Source organism: Chaetodon trifascialis, chromosome 2 (genome assembly GCF_039877785.1).
Source record: "Chaetodon trifascialis isolate fChaTrf1 chromosome 2, fChaTrf1.hap1, whole genome shotgun sequence".
Lineage (NCBI taxonomy): Eukaryota > Metazoa > Chordata > Actinopteri > Chaetodontiformes > Chaetodontidae > Chaetodon > Chaetodon trifascialis.
The window spans coordinates 29,341,530-29,362,308 of record NC_092057.1 but is presented as its reverse complement, the minus strand read 5'-3'; the positions used below and the strand labels follow the sequence as shown (position 1 = coordinate 29,362,308).

At 40.2% G+C, this 20,779-nt stretch overlaps 1 protein-coding gene across 2 annotated transcripts in view; it reads right to left on the bottom strand.

Annotated features, from left to right (window-relative positions):
• The window catches only part of tenm3 (teneurin transmembrane protein 3), a 327,457-nt gene extending 307,440 nt beyond the window's left edge, over positions 1-20,017 (bottom strand). For both annotated transcript variants that reach the window (XM_070970867.1, XM_070970875.1), the window contains exon 1: positions 19,950-20,017. The gene's annotated coding sequence lies outside the window, so the exon portion shown is untranslated. The remainder of the gene's footprint in view (positions 1-19,949) is intronic.
• Positions 20,018-20,779: the final 762 nt, after the last annotated feature.

The window sequence follows — 20,779 nt, the reverse complement described above, 5'->3', positions numbered from 1 at the left end:
TGTGTGCGAGACACACACCATCTCCACAGGCATTTTATTTTCTCTGCCTCACTTCATTGCTGACAATATTAGGACCAAAAGTCAAAAAAAGATCTAAAAACACGTCTTGCATAAGTGTAGCCCTGAGTTATTCACTCTGGGAAGACTGCTGTAGAGAACATACACGTGCTTGGTAGTAACACTTCTGTAAGTAAACTCTTGCTATGCCCTCAATTCACTGTGTGCCTGCAGGTAAAAGTGAAATCCAGGAGGAGAGGTTTCGGGGGAACACTAACAGTAGATTAACTCTACTGAATACATAAGATGGAAAGGTGATGAATGTGACCCAGCAGATGAGAATAGTTGTGACTCAACTCTGTCCAGAGGCTTGTTTTTTGTGTTCTACACATTACTGTACAGTAAATACTGTGTTGCAAATCATCCATAGAATTACTGATTCCAGTGCACACAACAGCTTGATTTAGAATCGGAATATGATTCTAAACACGCACGTATATTTAAAATATTATAGACACTAGCCTGTATGTAGTGTGAAAGTACAACATACAGTGCTTTAAAGGTACTGTATGTATCATTATCATCACTGTCATGCTATATAATATATGCTGTATATTAACATGCATACACTGTTCATAACCTACAGATAATAATCAATCACATTCATCATTCAGTATTTATTCCTGTAATTGACAGAATCGCCTATATTTTCTACATGCATGTACATAATATTCTCTTTTTATTTATAGCAATCTTTGTTGAGCCTTGTTTTCTTTTATTTGGCCATTAAAGTTGATTCTGATTCTGAACAGCCAGGTAGTATTATGACCTAAAATCTGCTTATGTTCGGGTCTGACAGGATTCCTTCTCATTCCAACTGTTTCTGCTGTTTGCCTCTCTCTGTGTTTGTGCGTGTCAATCAGGCTGTGGTGACTTAGTTTCTTCCTCCCACCTACTCAGCTGTGCACCTGCTGCCAGTCCATTCATCAACAGCACCTGAAGCCTGCAGTATATAACCCCCAAACTTTGACTCACTATTTGCCAGGTCATTCTGTGTCATAGTGGTACTGCGTTCTGTAGACTCTGCAAGTTGTCTGCAATTTCCTTTTGTTTTGTTTTTTTAATCTTACCTGTGCCTCAGGTCCATTGTCTCCTGTCTTCCTGGTTTGGCTGCTACACCCTGAACTTTTACATGGTCTCTGTGTCTGAGCTCTACTTTTGGGTCCTGAGTTGCTACCTTATACTTAACCGGTCAATCTCCCCCAAAACCAAGGTGATTCCAAATTTTACTTATTGCTTTTACATTTTATAGGAAAGAGACCACAAAAATATAACTCACATTCATGCCTGTGAATATTTTCATTCATCCAGGTCATTGTAAGCTTCGGGGCATTCAATCGATCGCAACTGGACTTTGTCAGTTTGTCTCTCTCATCCAAGCAGGCTTCATCAGTTCATGCACACCAGACTAGATAGGACAGCTCTAGTTCTCTAGTTCAGGACTATCACCAGGGCCTCTCCAGCAAAGCTGCAAAAAAAAACAAACAAAAAAAACCCCCAAACTTGATAGTTCGGCTATATTAGTCTAAAGAAAAAAGTGTGCTCCGAACTAGCTAGCTAGTTGCTTACATGCCACAAGTCTACAACAAGTTTGCACAGTCATTTGAGAGCAAAGCACTCTCACTCTGTATGTGTGTGTGTGTGTGTGTGTGTGTGTGTGTGTGTGTGTGTGCCAGTGTGGGGAGGGGCAGGGGGTCAGATAATGGTCAAATAGATCCCATTACTACTGCTATTTTTGCTTGAAATGCCAATCTCTGATGTCTATATCGGAATGACAAACACACAATGGTCAATTGGGTAACAATCACATTAAAAAAACTGTATTTCCCCTTAGCCCATATACATTTCTAAATTTCACACTGTCAACACTGTCACAGCTTCATCAGAATGAAACCAGGAAACTGACAGATACTATGGTTTAACCACATGATCTTAAAATGTTGACAATGATATTTCAGGTTGAGGCTGCCAGCTGCCAATATTCATATCTGAGTTTGACCATTTTCAGTCCCCAAAAGTCAACTCCAAAAGATCCCAACTATTCAGCACGTAGTAGTAACTTTTGTCCTCTTTTGTATCTCAAGTCAAGTGTCATGTCAGGAATACGAGTGAAAGTCGTGACAGTGTCACCTTAGACTCATCAAAACCAACAGAGGCACTCTAACTGGCTGTTGATTAATTGCAACAACAACAAAAAAATGTTATTTCTGTCATGTTAAAATAAAAACTTGAACATGTGACACATCTAGAATTTTCAGATATAGTATAAACGTAAGAGGAACATAAAGGCAAAAATGCTCACCTTCCTAAACTGTGTAACTGCCACCAATCAATGCCATCAGTAAGCATTATAAACTATATATTATACATGTATCTTCAGGTTATTCCAAAAATGTGCTCCTATGTCAGTCTGGAGAAATCATTTTCCAGTCAGGGCCCTTGACCAAGCCACTGGCCTACAACTGCAGATGGTTCACAGCGGCTGCCCTCTGCTCCTAACACTTAGGATGGGTCAAAGGCAGAGAACAAATTTCCAACGGAGATCAATAAATTACCTGATTATTTTAAAATTGGCGGATAAGTTTTGCAATTTTATGACCTTCAGCTTTTAAAATATATGAACACTAAGGTTTCAATTGTACTTTATAATGCACGCTATGTTTGCAACACGATATGTGAGAAATTCAAATAACAGAACAAGGTTATTAGTGTGATGTGAGCGGCAGAGTTCATTTACATGACAAGACAGCATACTTCAAGGTTTGATTTATAGACTAAAATGGTTTTCTGACACATTGTGAGAGCTTCTAACATGAAGTTGAAGACAGTTCTCTTTCCTTTGTGATGACGTGAGAAGAGGCTGCACCGCTAAACCCATGTTAGTTGCATGAAGAGAAAACACTTGACTCTTTACTAAAATAAATACATAAAATAAAATAAATAAATACATGTCTGTAACATGGTCAGGTCAAAATTGATTAATATATACGAATGTACGCAGGGAAGCTTAATGTACTAACAAAAGGGAGCATGTACATTCAAGTGTTCAGTCTAGTTTTCTTTAAAGTATGCAGTTTTCTACAGCATTCTAAATGAGAATTATCTAATGTGTGTCAGTGTTGTCTGATAATCTGGACATTTGTTTGTATGTGTGCACACGCGTGTGGATGTATGTAAAAGAAGATGGGTGTTATAACTACCTTCACAGAATATTCACCTTCAAGCACAATTCACCACTTTGTTCAGAAAGTAATAGAAGGGTAGGCGCGCGCAGAAGGCCAGAGAGCAACTCAATGTACAATTAGTGAGTAAAAATGAGAGAAGTAAAGAGAAAGAGTTCTAAAAGACTCAACTGTCAGATTTTTTTTTTTTTTTTTTCCAAGAGAAACAACACTAATCCATTTATGTATCTGTGAGTGGGGGGTCAGGGTGAGAATAGGGCCAGCCAGAGGCAACACCCCTGAAAGAGGTTGGAGGTTCAGTGTCCAGTTCAAGGACAAACCAGCACAGATGGACACGTTGCAGGGTTTTTCATATATTGATTGCTGCTGGCCAGTGTGCCCAGGTCAATGATAGGTTATCTGCAGGTTTCCAAAGTTGACATTTAAGACCATTTGTATTGCTACTGTACCTGAAATTCGGTTTAAGATACAATGACATTACTCAGAAATAATGGCTATTTTCAAATAAAAAAATCTGAGCCTGGAAAATCTGTAATAATACCTCTACAACTACACTAGAGCCACTATGCGCAGAATTTTTATAAAATAACAAAATATTTGGAATTATTGTGATGACACAGATTGTGTGAAAACTGCATTCAGTCCCTTCTTCTTGGTGTCTTCAGACTTCTTGAGGTGGCAGCAGTGTGTTGTGGTGTATGTCTTTTCTGATACTGTCACAGATGGAAATCTTAAAATTCAACACATAGAGCTTTTGGATGTAAAAGAGATAAGACAAGAATAAAAGAACATATTAAGAGAACCAAAAATTATATAAGTGGGGTGCACATAACATTTTTAGTTAATTACCCAGGTGAGTACCAGGAGATTCTGTTCGTTCCTAACTCCATATGTAGCATGATCTTCCTCTCTGTCCTCAGTGTGTCTCTCACTCTTTTCCTTCAGCTTCCTGCATGGTAGATAATAAAGACACAGCTCCTGGTCCCTGGTAGAGTGTCAGATTAGTTGTCTCTATCCACAGGTCAACAGCTGGCTTTGGGTCAAATGTCTCTGTGGTCATATTTGACAGGTGCATGTGCATCAGGGCTGAGAGACAGTGTGAGAGATGAGATCTGGAATTCTGGTTTTTATTATGTTGAGAGGTGAAAATCCCCTCTGACTTGATGCACTGTTCAAAGGCAGTGACAGAGACATTTTATTGATGTTGGAGTAACAATCTGGATTGCTTGTATTTACGATTTTGGACCAAATCATACACAGAAGATGTTGCCAAACATTTGTCTTCTTGAAGTGCATCCATTCCTTCACAGTGAAGCCTCTGTCAAGTTGTAAGGTAGTTTTTTTGTGATGTCCTTCAGTCCATCAAAGAGCAGTCACCAAAATTCAGCTGACTGCAACGTTGCTCTTCTCTCTGCACTGATAGTTTATGTAATGCTCTGCATTATCTGTGGTACATCTTCACATGAATAATATGCACCTATGACATTCACTCTGAGTCGCGTCAATAAATCAAATCCTCAGCATCGGAAGACAAGGGGTGTGTGTGTTTAGCCTTATAACATGTAAGGAGAAAAACATCCCACAGAGCTTGCTGTTGTTGTTCATTCAACTTGTTTCCTAATCTAGCAAGTGGGCAACTGGACTTTTCAGCTTGACCAGCTTGTTTGTTAGCACAAGGTTCTGCCACATTCATGCGCTCATTACTCTTTTCATGCATCAAATAATGGATGACTGAAATTTGGTGAGCTTGTACAAAATGCACCTGACTATTGCTGCCTTCTTATTTTTCTGTTGAGTTTCATACCGATGATGTCCGTAAGTGTTGCATTCCCATCATCTGCTGAATTGCAATGGCTTCACAGCGCAAATTATTTACAGTGTTCACCCAAAAGGATCCCATTCATGACAGTTTGTCCCTTGTGGGACAAATATAGGTATAGTGAATTGAATGACACTGTCCATTCTATTACCCAGACTCAATTCAGTTGGTGTCTGGTACAAAGGCACATACTGAGATAACTGGACAATTCAAATTTCAGTTATGTGCACCCCTGTATATAAGGTTGGTCAAACACTGCTCACTCAAAGTGAATAAGAATGAAAGAAAGAGTAAATGCACACTAAACAAGTAAAATAATGTCTTCTGAGCAAGTTAGAAAACCCCAGTCTCTTAACACCACTATTCCTTGTTCATTAATTTAGCAGTTGTGCATCACCAGCAATGAAATTAGCATCAATGTTTATTGTTTCAACTGATACTGCAAACCACACAAAAGCACTAATTGGGCTGTTACTATATTTACAGGTATCACATTAGCACAAATTGCATTTTCATCCACCTGTTGTTATGCACATTTTCGATATGCATATAAGAAATGGAATCGCCAAAATCTGAAAAGAATTGCAAACAAAAGCAAGTAAATCATGACCTGCATGAGGCATGGGACTTATTACAGCCACTGAAGCTTCTGCTCCACTGAAGAGATGAAATGTGGCAGCTGATGAAAACATCAGATTTGTATGGAGCAATGAGAATGGTTTTTATATCATCTGAAGTTTGACTGGAGTTCTTTGAAATACGCCACCTCATTGTGCCTTCTGCAGCTGTTTCATGGCATCCACCTGGAGAATAATAACCACCAGCATTTATCTCAATGCACTCCTAATAATCACATAACAGTAATGAATATGAGTATATTAATGCATGACTTTGCATTTTCTTTGGTTGATTCTCTGTAAATTTGGATGAAACTTGCTCTACCTTTGGATGGAAACTTGATCAAAGATCAGTAAAGAGAAAAACTGCATTTTATGGCAAATATTGGGGGTGTTAAAACATTTGATTCATCTCAATGTGATGGAAATGTCCCCACAACAACCGGAAAACTCTGGAAATATGTGTACTAATCATTTTACATCAGACTGTTCTGAGGGCTAATATAAAGTGAAATTTGCTTCAAACTGAAGCTCGAGGATCAATACTAACTTTAAACTTAAAAAAATGTACATTATGACACTTTTATGTTCCGGTCGCCGGTTCGATCCCCGGGTCGGGCAGGGTTATTCTGTGTGAAGTTTGCATGTTCTTCCCGTGCTTGCGTGGGTTCTCTCCGGGCACTCCGGCTTCCTCCCACAGACCAAAAACATGCTCATTAGGTTAATTGGTGACTATGAAATTGTCCTTAGGTGTGAGTGTGAGTGTGAATGGTTGTCTGTCTGTATATGTTGCCCTGTGATTGACTGGCGACTGGCTCAGGGTGTACCCTGCCTCTCGCCCGTTGACAGCTGGGATAGGCTCCAGAAAACCCCAAAAAGGGATAGTCAGGTATCGAAAATGGATGGATGGATGTTCCTTCGCTGTTTATTTGCTGATTTGCCTGTTAAATTTGGTTTTTGGATGCAGTGAATGTGTTTGGTTCCATCTATTGTAGACCAACATACTAGTGCAGTGCTGATGTATTTAATAATGAGGGCCAATCAGGAGAAACTGTGAACATTAAGCCTCAATTGAAGCCAATTAAATAACCAGTGTTGTAGCTTGGATGTGGGTAACTGTGTTTTTTCTTGTTGCTTTCTGTGTAGTCTCACATAGCCAGACCTCACATTACCTCCATACTTCATACTGTAATAGAGGCTCAGCTGGTTTTGTTGTTGCAGGAGAGCCTCCTCTGATGCGTGCTGCGTTGGTGTGTGTGTCTGTTACTGCTGAATATAAATGTACATGATAGACATGCCCGTGGTACACTGGCTGTTGTACTTGTACACTAAAGTGTGGGTTTTCTGTCAAATAAATGCCGTCCTATACCCAATTTTCATTCCTATCTGGAGTCGATAAACACATCCATTTCTTTAATCATTTTTTTTTCTGTATTAAGATATCTTCCATTATATTGCTAATAGAGTGAAAAAGTAGAATCATGTTTTGAGAAGAGTATCCCTTTTGCTTTTGCAATGCCATAATATAATTTGGTCTATTAATACTGTGAGTAAAATCTTTGGTCATATCGCCCACCCCTACTGAGCAGTTGGAGTGAAGGACTGAGGGAGGAGCAAAGGTCTAGTGTAGGCAGGGAGGGAGAGAAGGTCAACTGTTGTTAACAATGAGTCCATTGATTCCAAGTTCCCTGCCTCTTAAAATTTGTCCTTCTCTTCTCTGTCCCCTATCTCCGATCTCACCTTTCTCACCATTCTCTCATCTTTGTCTTTTCCTGTCCCTCTCTCTGCCCCTCTCATTTTAATGTCTTTAATGTTTTAAGCCCTTGACACATCTATGAAATAGAGTTGATTTTTTTGATTTTCTTTTTAAAGATTTCACTCCTTAACCAAGCTAGCTATTTTGTTCCCTCTTTTTTTGCCTGTTATCATACCACCTCCTCCTTCCTGTTCAGGTAGCAGCTTTCAACTGGCCACAACACAAAGGAACAATTGTACATCGCATGCATGTCTGTGAGTCTCAGCGTGTCAAGAGATACATTTGTGGAATGCATGTTTCTCTACTTTCCGTTTAACACAGCTTTTCTGTATGAACATATGTAATGCACACGAACAGACTGCAACTGAGGGAAAAAGAACAGAGATAAAATGTTCAACAGCGGAGGGAGTGAAAGAGGAGTGAAATGGAAGTTGAAAAGATGGCTTTGGCTGTACACTTATCCAATGTGAGAAAAACATAAACATATAATCCTGTTGTGAAGATTAAAAAAAAACAAAAAACATGGCTTCTGCAACACATAGGGAGCACTTCAATTTTACTGTATCTATAGCGTCAGTTAAGCAAGGCAAAGCAAGGCAGCTTTATTTAGATGAGGTGCCCCTGCGACCTGGCCCCAGATGAAGCAGGAGAAGATGGATACATTTCAGAGGTAATTCAAAGTGCTTTGGGACAGAAAAGCATTAAAGACATTTAAAAAAACAGCAAGCAATAAAAACCAGAATAGAAACAATTAAGGTGCAACTAGAATAAACAAAAAATGTAAAAATCTGATAACATATATTATCATTTCCAAAATGACATATATGAATGTTGGAGAGTACCAGTACCCAGTGTTGTGCCAGAACGCGTTCATTGAACGATAGTTCATGAACTCGTTCATATTTTGGGCGAACGTGAACTTTATTACTGCCTGCTGAACGTTACTGTGAACTCGTTCATTCTGGTGTCTGTGAACGGCACGCTCTCTCAGTTTAACTTCGTTCAATAGGGTGCCAGATTTCTATAGAGCCTTCCAGGTGAAAACCCGGCTGAACCACACTGTAAACAGGCCTTAATATGTAGCAGAAAAAAGCCCAATCTGGCAACACCAGCCACCAGTGTCGCATCGCTGCACGCGTCATCAAAACAAAAACCAGCATGTAGGCGACAAAGCAGCAAGGAGGTGTCGTTTGATCATTTAAACGAGTTTTATGACAAAGGTCAGTGAGGATGGGAAAACTCTTACATTTCTATGCAAACTTTGCCCGCCGGCTTTCAAAAAGAAAATCCACACTTCAGTCACATGGGGTGAAAGCTGCAGCTGCTACTAGTGTGGACTGAATGGACAGCAACAAAGCGTTAAAGCTGCAATGGGGAAATGCTGTCCCCTCAATGCTAATGTAAACCCTGGTTATATAAGGATTCAAATTTGGATATGAAGATGAAATCTGATGCATAGTTACAGTGTTAAAACATAAAATAATTGCTGTCTGTGGTTCCATATGGGCTGTGTCAATAATTTTGAAAAATAATAGCTCGCAGCAACATATGGAAAAAAAAGAACTATGAACTAGTTCATTTTTGGAATGGTGAACTTAGTTTAAAATTTTGAATTATGAACTATGAGCTGAACTAGTTCATTTTAAAATTTGTGAACTGAACTTTGAACTAGTTCATGTAGAAAGTGAACTTTCCCAACACTACAAGTAATGCTAAGAAACGGTCATAGTTTACTTTTTATTTTGATTTTGGCAGTAAAGCTACTCAGTTAGGTTATGTTTAGGATCATCATGGTTCATAGTTTGGGGTAAAAATATTGCAGTTAGTATCCTATTGCCTCACTAGAACACTGCGTTCCCAGAGAGCAGGTTTACTTATGATTCCTTAAGTCTTCAAAAGCAGAATGGAATATCAAGCTCCTCACCTGTAGAACCATACTCCTGTCTCGGTCCGGGAGGCAGACGCTCTCTCGACAAGAGTAGGCTTAAAGCTTTTGATAAATCTTATAGTTAGGGCTGGCTCGTGCTTGCCTTGGACCAGCCTATAGTTATGCTGCTACAGGATTAGAGTGCCGGGGTACTTTCCATGACACACATAGCTCCTCTATTTGTCTCTGCCTCTCCATCTGCATGCATTTATGTCCTCCTAATGTTTGGACCCGCTACCCTGTCTGCTCCTATTGTTCTTTGTTTCCTTTCCCTAGTGTTCTCTGTCTGTCTGTCTGTCTGTCTGTCTGTCTGTCTGTCTGTCTGTCTGTCTCAGCTGGGTGTTTCCCTGCACCCAGCTGGCTCCGCCTCTCCGGCAGCGCACATGGAGTGCATGAGCCTGATTAGGGCTCAGTATATAAGGAAGACGCTGAGCTTGGTTTGTCGTCGGATTATCCTGATCTCTCCCATGAGTTTCCAGAGCCTGTGCCTAGTGAGTACCTCCAGTTGTTTGTCAGTTGCTGTCTCAGTATTTACGCACCTAGTAAGGTGGCTTTTTCTTTTGTTCTCACGTGTGCTTCTGTCTTTTTGCAGTACCTACCAGCTATGTCCGGTCTTTTGCTCAGCGTCCCACGTGGAGTTTTTGTTTGTTCCACTCCTTTGAGTGCACCTTCAATTTTTGTTTGTTCCACTCGCTTGAGTGCGCTTTTTGTTGTTCACTTTATTAATACACTTTGTACCTTTTTACTCTTGTCTCCGGTCTGTATATTGAGTCCAGCTACTTCCAAATTAAGGCCTAGCCTAACACCTAAGGCACGTACTAAGTTGTTACTTAGTACTACTAAGTTGAGTCTTTGTGCTTTCTACTTATATCTACTTTTCTACTCATATTATTCATATATGTACATATCCTATCTGATACTGATACATACATATACTAGATACATAAATATACCATACCACTTTATTGATCCCACACCAGGGAAATGAAATCGTAACAGCCAGGAGTGTGCAACGAAGTGTGCAGCTCTGTGAAGGACGCTAGCAGGAAGAAACTGAGGGAGAGCATCTCTGGTCTGCAGGCTGACCTCAAGGAGAGGGACAAGATCCTCCTGGATTTCTCCACTGTCGCCACGACCCAGGCGAAACATATCGCCTACCTGAGGGCATCTGCCGCTGGTGACCGGAACATGGCGGCCACAAACAACAATTCAATCGAACAATCGATTACCACCAGCTCCGGCCGAGTCCCGCTGGCACCGACAGGGACCCAAGCCCAAGTCATCGGCACCTTCCACTTCCTGCCTTCGCCCTGCATAGTCACACTGCTGCACCGGGGAGGGTGGGGTGGAAGGTCCGGTGAGCTCAACTCCACTCAGGCCGAGGGAATCCTGGTCGGTGGTGCACCGGGGTGCTGGAGCTCGGCCATCTCCTCCTCCACTGCCTCCAGATCTGCCACTGGACAACAGGTTTGACATCCTAAGCCTGCAGGATTTCCCTCCCGTCGGTGCCTGGTCCAGCTCGCCTCCAGGACCTGTCCACCCAGCTGGCCGTGGCTCTCACCAGTCCGGGAACCAGGATCCGCCAGTCCAGCATGGTCCCTCCTCTCCAGCTCGGCCCAGAGCAACCACGATGCAATGCCAGCAGGCTCCACCTCGCCCCGCCGCACCCCCAGGGAGCCAGTGGTACAGCGCATTCCCCCCTCGGTGCTGGTAGTGGGGACCTCCATGGTCAGGCACGTGGCAGTGCTCGGCAGCCTGACTTTCTGCCACCCTGGAGTCACGGAGGTTGCATCTGCTGCTCTTCAGGTGTGTGCGCACACAGCCCTGCCTCCACACTGGTCCTGGAGGCCGGCATCAACAATGTCAAAAACCAGCAGTGGGAGGTCCTGAAGAAGGACTTCGTGTTGCTGATTGACCGCCGGTTGGACACGGGGAAGCGCCTAATTATCTCTGGCCCGCTTCCCCCACCACGCTACAGTGACGTCATCACCAGCCGGCTTCGCCAGCTGCACCTGTGGCTGAAGGGATACTGCCTGACCAAAAAACATCCTGTATGTGGACAATTTTATAGCATTTTTAAACAGGCCTTGCCTTTTTAAACGGGACGATCTCCACCCCAATCAAGAGAGTTCAAATTAGCTGTGCTGAAGGTGCGTTCTCTTTTAAACAAATCTTTTATCATAAATGTTTTAATTTTAGACAAAAGCCTAAATGCCATTCTCCTTACAGAGACATGGCTCGGCACTGATGCACCTGTTGTTCTCACTGAGGCTTCCCCACCAAATTTTAACTTTTTATTCTCTACTGGGGGGCAAAAAAGGAGGTGGAACTGCATCTATTACAAGAATTACAATGTCTGCACACGCAGTTCCTTTTCACAGTTTTCCATCATTTGAGCACCATGCCTTTGCTTTTTGCAGCCCTCCTATTCTTTGCATAATGGTCTACAGACCACCCCAATATTCATCCTCTTTTATCAGCGAATTCTCTGGATTCTTATCAATCATTCACACCACCTACAACAGGATTTTAATAACCAGTGATTTTAATCTACACATCGAGACACAGTATCCAGAGAATTTTTAAACCTCTTAAACTGTATGGATTTTAAACAGCACGTTACGCAGCCGACCCACAACAGGGGGCACACCCTGGACTTGGTCATAACTTATGGCCTGTCTGTGGGGGTGTCCTCTGTTGTGGATCTGGCTGTGTCCGACCACTACTGTGTGTTTTTAACATCACCAGTTTTAATCAGCGGGAGGCACCAGTGAGAACAGTGAGGAAACGCTACCTAACTCCTGAAGTGGTTGCAAATTTTATCCAGATTTTACAGAGATTTTACCAGCACCCTGTGATTTTATCGTTGACAATTTTAACAGTAATCTGAAGTCAACGCTGGACTCAGTGGCTCCTCTTTTAACAAAAACAATTAAGAAAAAACCTATACCTCTGTGGAGAAATGAGGAAATTAAGCAACTGAAAAGAAACTGCAGGAGTGCTGAGAGGAAATGGAGAAAATCAAAACTAACAGTCCACTATGAAGTTTTACATCAACACCTCAAAACTTACAATAACACTATTAAACAGGCAAGAATCTCTCACTTCAAAAAACTAATCTCTGACCACAAAAATAATGCCAAATTTCTCTTCCCCACAATTGATCTTTTAATAAACAGTAATTTTAACAGATCTCATAAGACAATGACAAAAACCCTGTGTGAGGACTTTGCAGACCACTTCAGGTGCAAAATTGATAACATCAGATCCAGTCTTTTATCTCAACAGGTTTTAACTTTTAACATGAAGTGAGACAAAATTATATAAAAATGAAACAATTTTTTTACTTGAAAAAGACTTTCACCAAAAAAACCTAAGAAATATAACCACAGTATAATGCCAGTTGTACTGTTATTTTGGTGAAAGTAATGCAAAAGTAGTGTAATCAGTAATGCATTACTCCACACAGAGAGTACTTTCAAATGAAAGCAATATGTAATTTATTACATTTGGAAAGTAACTTTCCCAACAGAGTCAATATAACTCTGTTCAAAGCAGCATGATGGGTGAAGCTACGGCATGAGTATGGCTTTCAAATAGCACTAGCCGAGGATATTTACAGATGGATTTACAGCACACAATGCAGCAGCGGGCTCCAATTGTGAACACTGGTCTGAAGTCAGTACATCAGAGAACTGTGCTGACAATGAGCTGACAGAGAGCAGTATGCTTCAAAACTACTACTGCTGCTGCTTTCTGCTGTAATGTGAATATTTAAGCTAACGTTGTGCAAGCAGTGTGCAATTCCCAAGTCTTGCTCAGTGACTGGAGAGATCTGGATGTGGTGGGCTCAACCCTGATCTGTGATGGGAACTGGGAGTTGGGACATCTCTACTTTTTGACATGAAAGACTTGGGCTATTATCCATATGCACACAGCTTGCTAATTCAAAGGAAAAATCATAGGATAAGGTAGGAGACAATAAGCAAAGACTGTATTAAAGAATCTTTACTTATTGGTGTACTTAATGAAGTACTTAATAAAGTATAATATTAATAGAATAATATTCAGAAGTGTGAGCACATAAATTATATATATATACATATATATACATATATATATATACATATATATATATATACATATATATATACATATACACACACACACACACACACACACACACATATATATATATATATATATATATATATATATATATATATATATATATATATATATATATATATATATATATATATATATATATATATATATATATATGTATGTATATATATATGTATATATATATATATATATCCTGTTTTGCTGGTCAAGCACTTTGAAGTGTGTGTCTCAGTCAGGTCCAGAGGTTGTGGTGTACACTGACTACAGTCCACTGGCTTTCTTAGCCAAGTTCAAAATGTCAAACCCAAGAGTGTTCAGTTGGTCACTTCCTTTATCTTCATCTGTTCTTGAATGTATTGTAGCATGCAGGAGAAAGTAAACTGTACTCAGGCTGCTGTTCGGCAATTTAACAGTTAATAGCGGTCCCCACACAGTGTGTACTTTGGCATTAGTAACACACTACTAATAAATATGTCCCATAGATGTCAAGATCTTGAACTTGACAATGCACTTCCTTGTGTCATTCAGCAATACAACCACAATGTGTGAACTGGATGATAGAAAAGAAAATTGAAGAATAGACATGCATACATCAAGAGACTGATTCCATTTTAGTTAGATGCTTTTGTTTTCCTGAATCCAATGAAACTGCAGTCTCTCAGTTACTTCAATATGTGTGTTTACTATTGATTCTATATGAAATGAAATGTCAAGCCATTCAATTTGTGTGGCTCAATAATGCTCGTTACACCCACTGTGGTGTCCATAGCTCTTTCTATTTATTGTCATGTTTTCTGGTTAATTGTAGTGTGGAGTGAGTCTACACAGAAGAATGTGTTTATATATTTATAACTGATTATCAGTTGTATGCACTAGCTACATACTGCAGTCTATAGAAATGGAATTTCATTGTTGGCTTGGACCCAAATGCTTGGTGGCATATTATTGTTCCACTAGTCTTTAGGTTGACATTTAATGCAATTCATTTTCTAGTCTAGAGTTCATCAGTGTTGACAGTGTGAAATTCCTGAATGCAGAGTTCCATTGCCTCACGAGCAGACAGCTTTACCTGAGGATTAGTAAGCAAACAAGCAACAACACTCAAACAAACCGACCCAGAAGCTCATTAGCTGTCATCACAACTCACAACTCACTTGGTTTTGAAAGTTACTGAGATAAAATGTCTGAATACCAGATCTCCTCCTCCTTTTTCTGACTGGTTGCTCTGTTCTTATCAACCATGTATAGTTGCTTCTCAGTCTTTTTATTTTATGGCAGATTGCTTTTGAGGTTGCACACTGTCACCACCGACTTTCCCAGGGGGATTATTGCATCTAGCGGTTTGCCATCCACAAATTTTCAACTTAATCGCATCGCATAAATAAATAAAAAACAAATAAATAAAAACAATTGTCCGTTTCTCCAAGTTGAGACAAAACACCTATTACTTGCTGCCACTCATCAGTACAGTTTATACATATGCTCTACCAAAAAAAAACAAAAACAAAAAAAACTAAGCCTCAAAATGAAAAATGTGGTCTAAGGTCTGAGGTGTATACTCTACAGTTCAAAACTAGCTCATACTTGTCGGGTAAAATGTGAATGTGTACTGTAAAGTTAAATGCAAACTTGTATCAAGTCAGAGTCACACAGAAAGCTCAGGTCATCTTATCAGACTCCAGCCTCTTTTCTATAGTGAGTTTAAGTAACGTCCATGAGGGCAGAGGTTTTATCTGCCAACAGGTGATACAAACAGATACACATGGTCTTTTATCCCATCAACTACTGGTTTTCTTAACAAAATGTGATCTGTGATTTAGCCTGTGAGTAGTTATGGATGTGATACATGATACTCTTTTCTCTCCACCATGTCTTCAGTGCCTGCTGCTCGAGGAAAAAGGGGCCTTTCTGTGTGGAGTTTGCATGTTCTCCCCATGTTCACCTGGGGTTTCCTCTGTAATAACCCCCACTAAAAACATGCAAGAAGATCAGTGCCTGACCAATGGTGATGAAAAAAAAAGGATGGGTACCCGGGCGCGGGCACCGGCATTGGCTGGCAGCTGGCAGCCCACCGCTCCTGGTCTGCCGCAGAGGATCGACAGTCCGAGGATGGGTCAAATGCGGAAATATAATTTCACGAGAAGCATGGCGTGTAGTGTAACTCACTTGTGTGACGTGATAAATAAAGTACATTTCTTCTTCTTCTTCTTCTTCTTCTTCTTCTTCTTCTTCTTCTTCTTCTTCTTCTTCTTCTTCCTCTTCTTCTTCTTCTCTCTCCACTGGTTTTGTTTATATATATATACTGTTTTGTATGATTTTCCATTTATATTACTTATTGCATCTAAAACGTATTACAGTACCATTGACTGTTCTTTGTGGCCCAAATTGCCCCTCAGCACTAAATATTGTAAGCGACCATGAGCCAGCACCAGATATTTCCACCAATTGTCAGGAGGGGAAATTGGAGATAAATTGGTCCAAAATGTTGGCTGGCCTACAGCACTGCTGCCATGGGCTTCTTCAGCAATGATGGCCCCAGTGGGTCTACTTCCTCCCGTCAGTGGTCTTTCCAAGATGTCACATAGTTATTGCCTCGCTGTCAGGTCACATCAGTCACGAGGCAGGGCTTACATGGTTATGTAACCATAAACTACTGAAGTTCCATAAATTTTCAGACTAGTTCAGGGTAGAGAGTAGAACTGGTTTTCTGACATAGATGGCAGAGGACTTTTAGAGTAAAAATATTTTGGGTACTGTAACTTCTGAGTGGCGACAGAAGACAATGGGTAACTCTATAAGTAGTATAAGACAAAAGTTGTCTAATTTGATCAAAATGCAACAGCTTAATGCTAAAGTACTTCATTAAATTATATTATTTTGCCAGACACCTTTGTAAAATTGAATTTACATCGTTTTCTGACTTTGTTGAGTTTTTATATTTTGTTTACGTTATGGACAGGAAGATTAGGAATCAAACCTACCTACCCACTGTACCACTGAAGCTGCTGCTGTCAGAAAAATCTGCTTTTTAATTTTGCAGTATTGATTAATTAAATATTTTTCAATTTGCTCCAATGAGCAAAAAACACAGTACACTCAAAACAAAAACAGACTTACACTCATAAAGTGATCAATTACAGTGAGTGCTAGTCCATATTTAAGAGAATCTGCAGCCTTTGAATGCATTTGTATATTAACTTGCATTTGTGTATGCATGTAAGAATGTGTATGTGTGTGTGTGTGTGTGTGTGTGTGTGTGTATGTATGTGTGTATGTGCACATGTGTGCGCGCGTGTGTGTGTGTGTATGCATGTAGTTGAGGGTGGGTGTTTGTACATACGCAGGGTGGGAGGGATGGGTTTTTATTGTTGCTTTATTTTGATTTATATTGTTTTTAAATCCTGTGAAGCACTTTGTGTTGCATTTTAATATGTATGAAAAGTGCTATATAATAAAGTTTGATGTGATTTGATTTGATGTTGGATACTAGTTGCTCTATGTAAAAAAATTAAAAATTTCCAAGATAATCAATGATGTGTAGTGTTACAGTGAGTCCCAAATAGAAGAAAGGTCACAGTTTAATGACTTAAGACTATATGAACTGAACTCCAACATAGAGCCACAAGGCTTTGAATTGGGCCTTTTTTTTTGACTTGTCAAGATAAACTGCCGGCTGTGTATATAGAGAGAGTATATTAATGAAAAACATTTTTATCAACAGCATCAAAATGTAAGTACTCCTTTCTTTGTGTTACTGTCTGTATAACCATTTTTATTTATTAATTTCCACATTTAAATGATTGCTTTTCATAGTAGGGTGTAAGAGTTGGTGTGAATGGATCAGTGAGCTAAATGCAACATAATCTCTCTGCTAGTGTCTACTCACCAGATGTCTTCATTCTAAACTGCTGATAATAGTTGATTGGGCTTAAATTAAACAAATTCAAACTCACTGTTTTTTTTAAACTCCTTGCTCTCTGATTCTCTTTTAAAAACTTTTACATAACCCTTATCAGCCCAATAGTGTAAGGATATATGTGTGTATCTGTGTATCCCTGCTCTTGGAGTAAATCTGTTTGACTTTTGGCCTCCACACATTTCTGTGAAGGGAGGTTATTCTGGTTCTGTCTTCACATGTTGTATGTTTTAAGATGGCTGCATTCTAATGGGGGGGGGGGGGGGGGTCTTGATGTTTTATCTTGACATTTGAGACATCAAGATCTGCAGCTCTTACTCAATCCACATGGCTCCTTGTTGATTATTGGCTCTTGGTCTGCGGGAAGGCCTCCTTCCAAAACACACTGATAATCAGATAACCAATGCATTTGTAAAGACCAGAAGGACAGAAAATCAAGCAGAAAACAGCACATGTGCTGTACAGTGGTGATAGACAGCAAAGTTTAACTAAGAATGGTCACATTCAGCTTGTCCTGCTTTCTGGTTCTACAGCAGCCCTCCCGTGTGCTTGCTGAAGACTGGTCCAGAACAGCCACTATTGTTGAAGATCATTGGCTACTGCCGCATGGACGAGATCTCGTCTCGTGATGCAGACAGTGCACATGCACCCACAGGGAATACTGTTTGCGGGTCAATGCTTGGAGCATGCTGGAGTCCCTAGGCTTTGGAGCTGTGAATGAATCAGGTTAGAATTTGGAAAAAACGAGAGGCTGAGGCTTATATCAGTGATGCCTAAGATGATAGATGGGAGAGTAATGCAGTCAACTGTCTTTTGGAGACTGATTAAGACACACATGTAAAGATCCAATTCATGATCTTAATACTGCATGTTTTCTCCACTTCATGGCAGGTCCACACAGTTTAAGCTATAGCAGCCAAAAGTGGCTTGCATCTGGATGTGAAAACTATACTCTTACACTGAACTACATGGGCTATGGTTAGAATACAAAAGGTGCTGTACATCAAATCCACCATAAATGTGCCTCTTCTGAGTTAAACCACATAAAAATATAGATGTAAATCTACTGATTGAGAATGGATCTCAATCTCATCACCCAACCCCTCTCTGGAGGTAGTGAAAGACACAAATATTTAACTGTAAACATTTCTAACAGTTGTAGTAGCACTGATTACAGCTGGCAGAGTGTTTAGTCTTCTCTCCTCTCTTGTTGTTTCCAGAAAATTTGCAAAATGGATTGTTCCTTCATTTCAAAAGTTCTGTTTTCTGTATTTGTAGCAACCACCCTAAATCCATAAATCATTAAATTTTAGGGTGAAGACTGAGGACAGGGTTACGGGTTAGGTAAGGCTAGGTTAGGGTTAGGGTTAGGAATAGGCAGATAGTGGTTATGGTTAGGTTTGTTAGGGTAAGGCTCCAGGAAATTAATGTAAGTCTATGTAATGTCCCCACAAGTGATAAAAACACGTGTGTGTGTGTGTGTGTGTGTGTGTGTGTGTGTGTGTGTGTGTGTGTGTGTGTGTGTGTGTGTGTGTGTGAGAAGAATTGATTTGGTTCAGCATTGTACTTACAGCAATGAAGCAACAGTGTTACCACTCAAAGAATCTCCATCAATGCCAATCTGTCAGAATTTATACAATTCATTGTACATTCTTAGTACTGTAAGAATAGTAACAGTAAGGCTGTGGTAGGTGAGGCACTTGGCAACCTGCATTTTAAAAAGATTTCTGCTACAAATGTAGGTTCATAACACCTGGAACCATACTGACCTTGGCACTTGAGTTTTTTCGGCCAAACCATTGTGGAATTAAAAGAAAAATGTCTGAAAATCAGGCTTTGTTGAATTCTGAGCAATTGCCCACCCACCCACACAGATGTATTTTCATCACTTTTCTCACTTTCTTTTCGAGACTTAATTTAACCATAACCACAAATACTATTTGCCTAACCCTAACCTTAACCCAAGTCTTCATTCTAAAATTCAGTGATTTACATTATGGGGACGTTTTGTCCCCATGTGGAAGACGAGTCCCTAAAATATATCAGTGTAAAGGGATTTATGCCCACACACACGCGCGCACACACACACACACACACACACACACACACACTGCTGTTAGAGGCCTTCAGCAGAAACAGATTTTCCTCAAGAGCTGCTTTCCAAAAACACTTAACAGGAACAGAAACTGGCAATTCATCCCTTTACTTGTTCATTGTTCATTTTTTCCCCTTTTTTCTGCTTGTGTTTTATTGATCGCAATCACTTCTTCCCTGCACGTGTTCAAATTGCAGAGTGGGTTTTTGTCTTTTTTTCCCTCCAACTGTGAGAAGAATAGCCTAATCAAGGCAAATTGGTGCTAATCTTCTCACTCTTTAACAGGAGATTTAGAGACGCAGAAAGACCAATTTCAACAAAAATGAACAAGAGAGACAGGAAAATATATTGAAGGGGGAATACAGGCAGATACACACTGCTTAGCAATGATCCAGTTAGAAACACAAGATACAAAGGTGGTGAGACAGTGACAGAGTTTAAGTAGAACCTACCAACTTGTTGAGTGGCCTAGTAGTTGAATGGCACTGGTCTGCTGCCAAGTTGTGTCATTCCCTTTGTGCTTCCAAATCTAAGAAAAGACAAGGAAATGTAGAAAATCAGAAACAATAGCTGACCAGACCTCGATGCAAACTGCATTAACCACCTTCCTGTATGCTTGTCTGCATGCTTTAAATGATGGAGCAAATGATTTTCCCGCATTGACACAGCAACATGTCCTGTGAACTAAATGTTGTTACTAAAAGCTAAGTGGGAGCTGACCAGACAATTTAAGGAAACTACATGGTGTGAATGATGAAAATCTGACCTTTCGTTCAACAGTGTTCTCCCTCAATTACAACTGCTCCTCAATCCAAAAATCTTAATATTAGTATTGCACAGTATACCAAGATTTAGGTACATTTTAATATTTTTTGGTAAAAAAGGCTCTGTATTGTAATTTTCTTAAGTTCAGTAGTTGTATGTCAAATGTGTCTCTGGTGTTATGAAGAGGATGGAATGTATAATTTGTCTGAATCTTCACTAGATGGCAGTACTAGCAAGTAGCCAAGTCAGGGGCTTGTATGGTCTATGGTCAGGGGAAATCATGCTTGTTCATTCCTGTTAATACAGCATCAGCCTCAGCTTCATTTGAGAGCGATAAGCGATGCCTCTGCCTCAACATGTCTACGACTGACAAGAACAGCGTATCATCTTTACAAATGATACCTCCACTCCCTGTGCTCATTAACAAAATGGGCTGCCGAAGTCTAGTGTGGGACTACTTTGGCGACAGAGCTAATGCTGATGGTGAACCCACTCACGTAACAATGTGAATACGCTA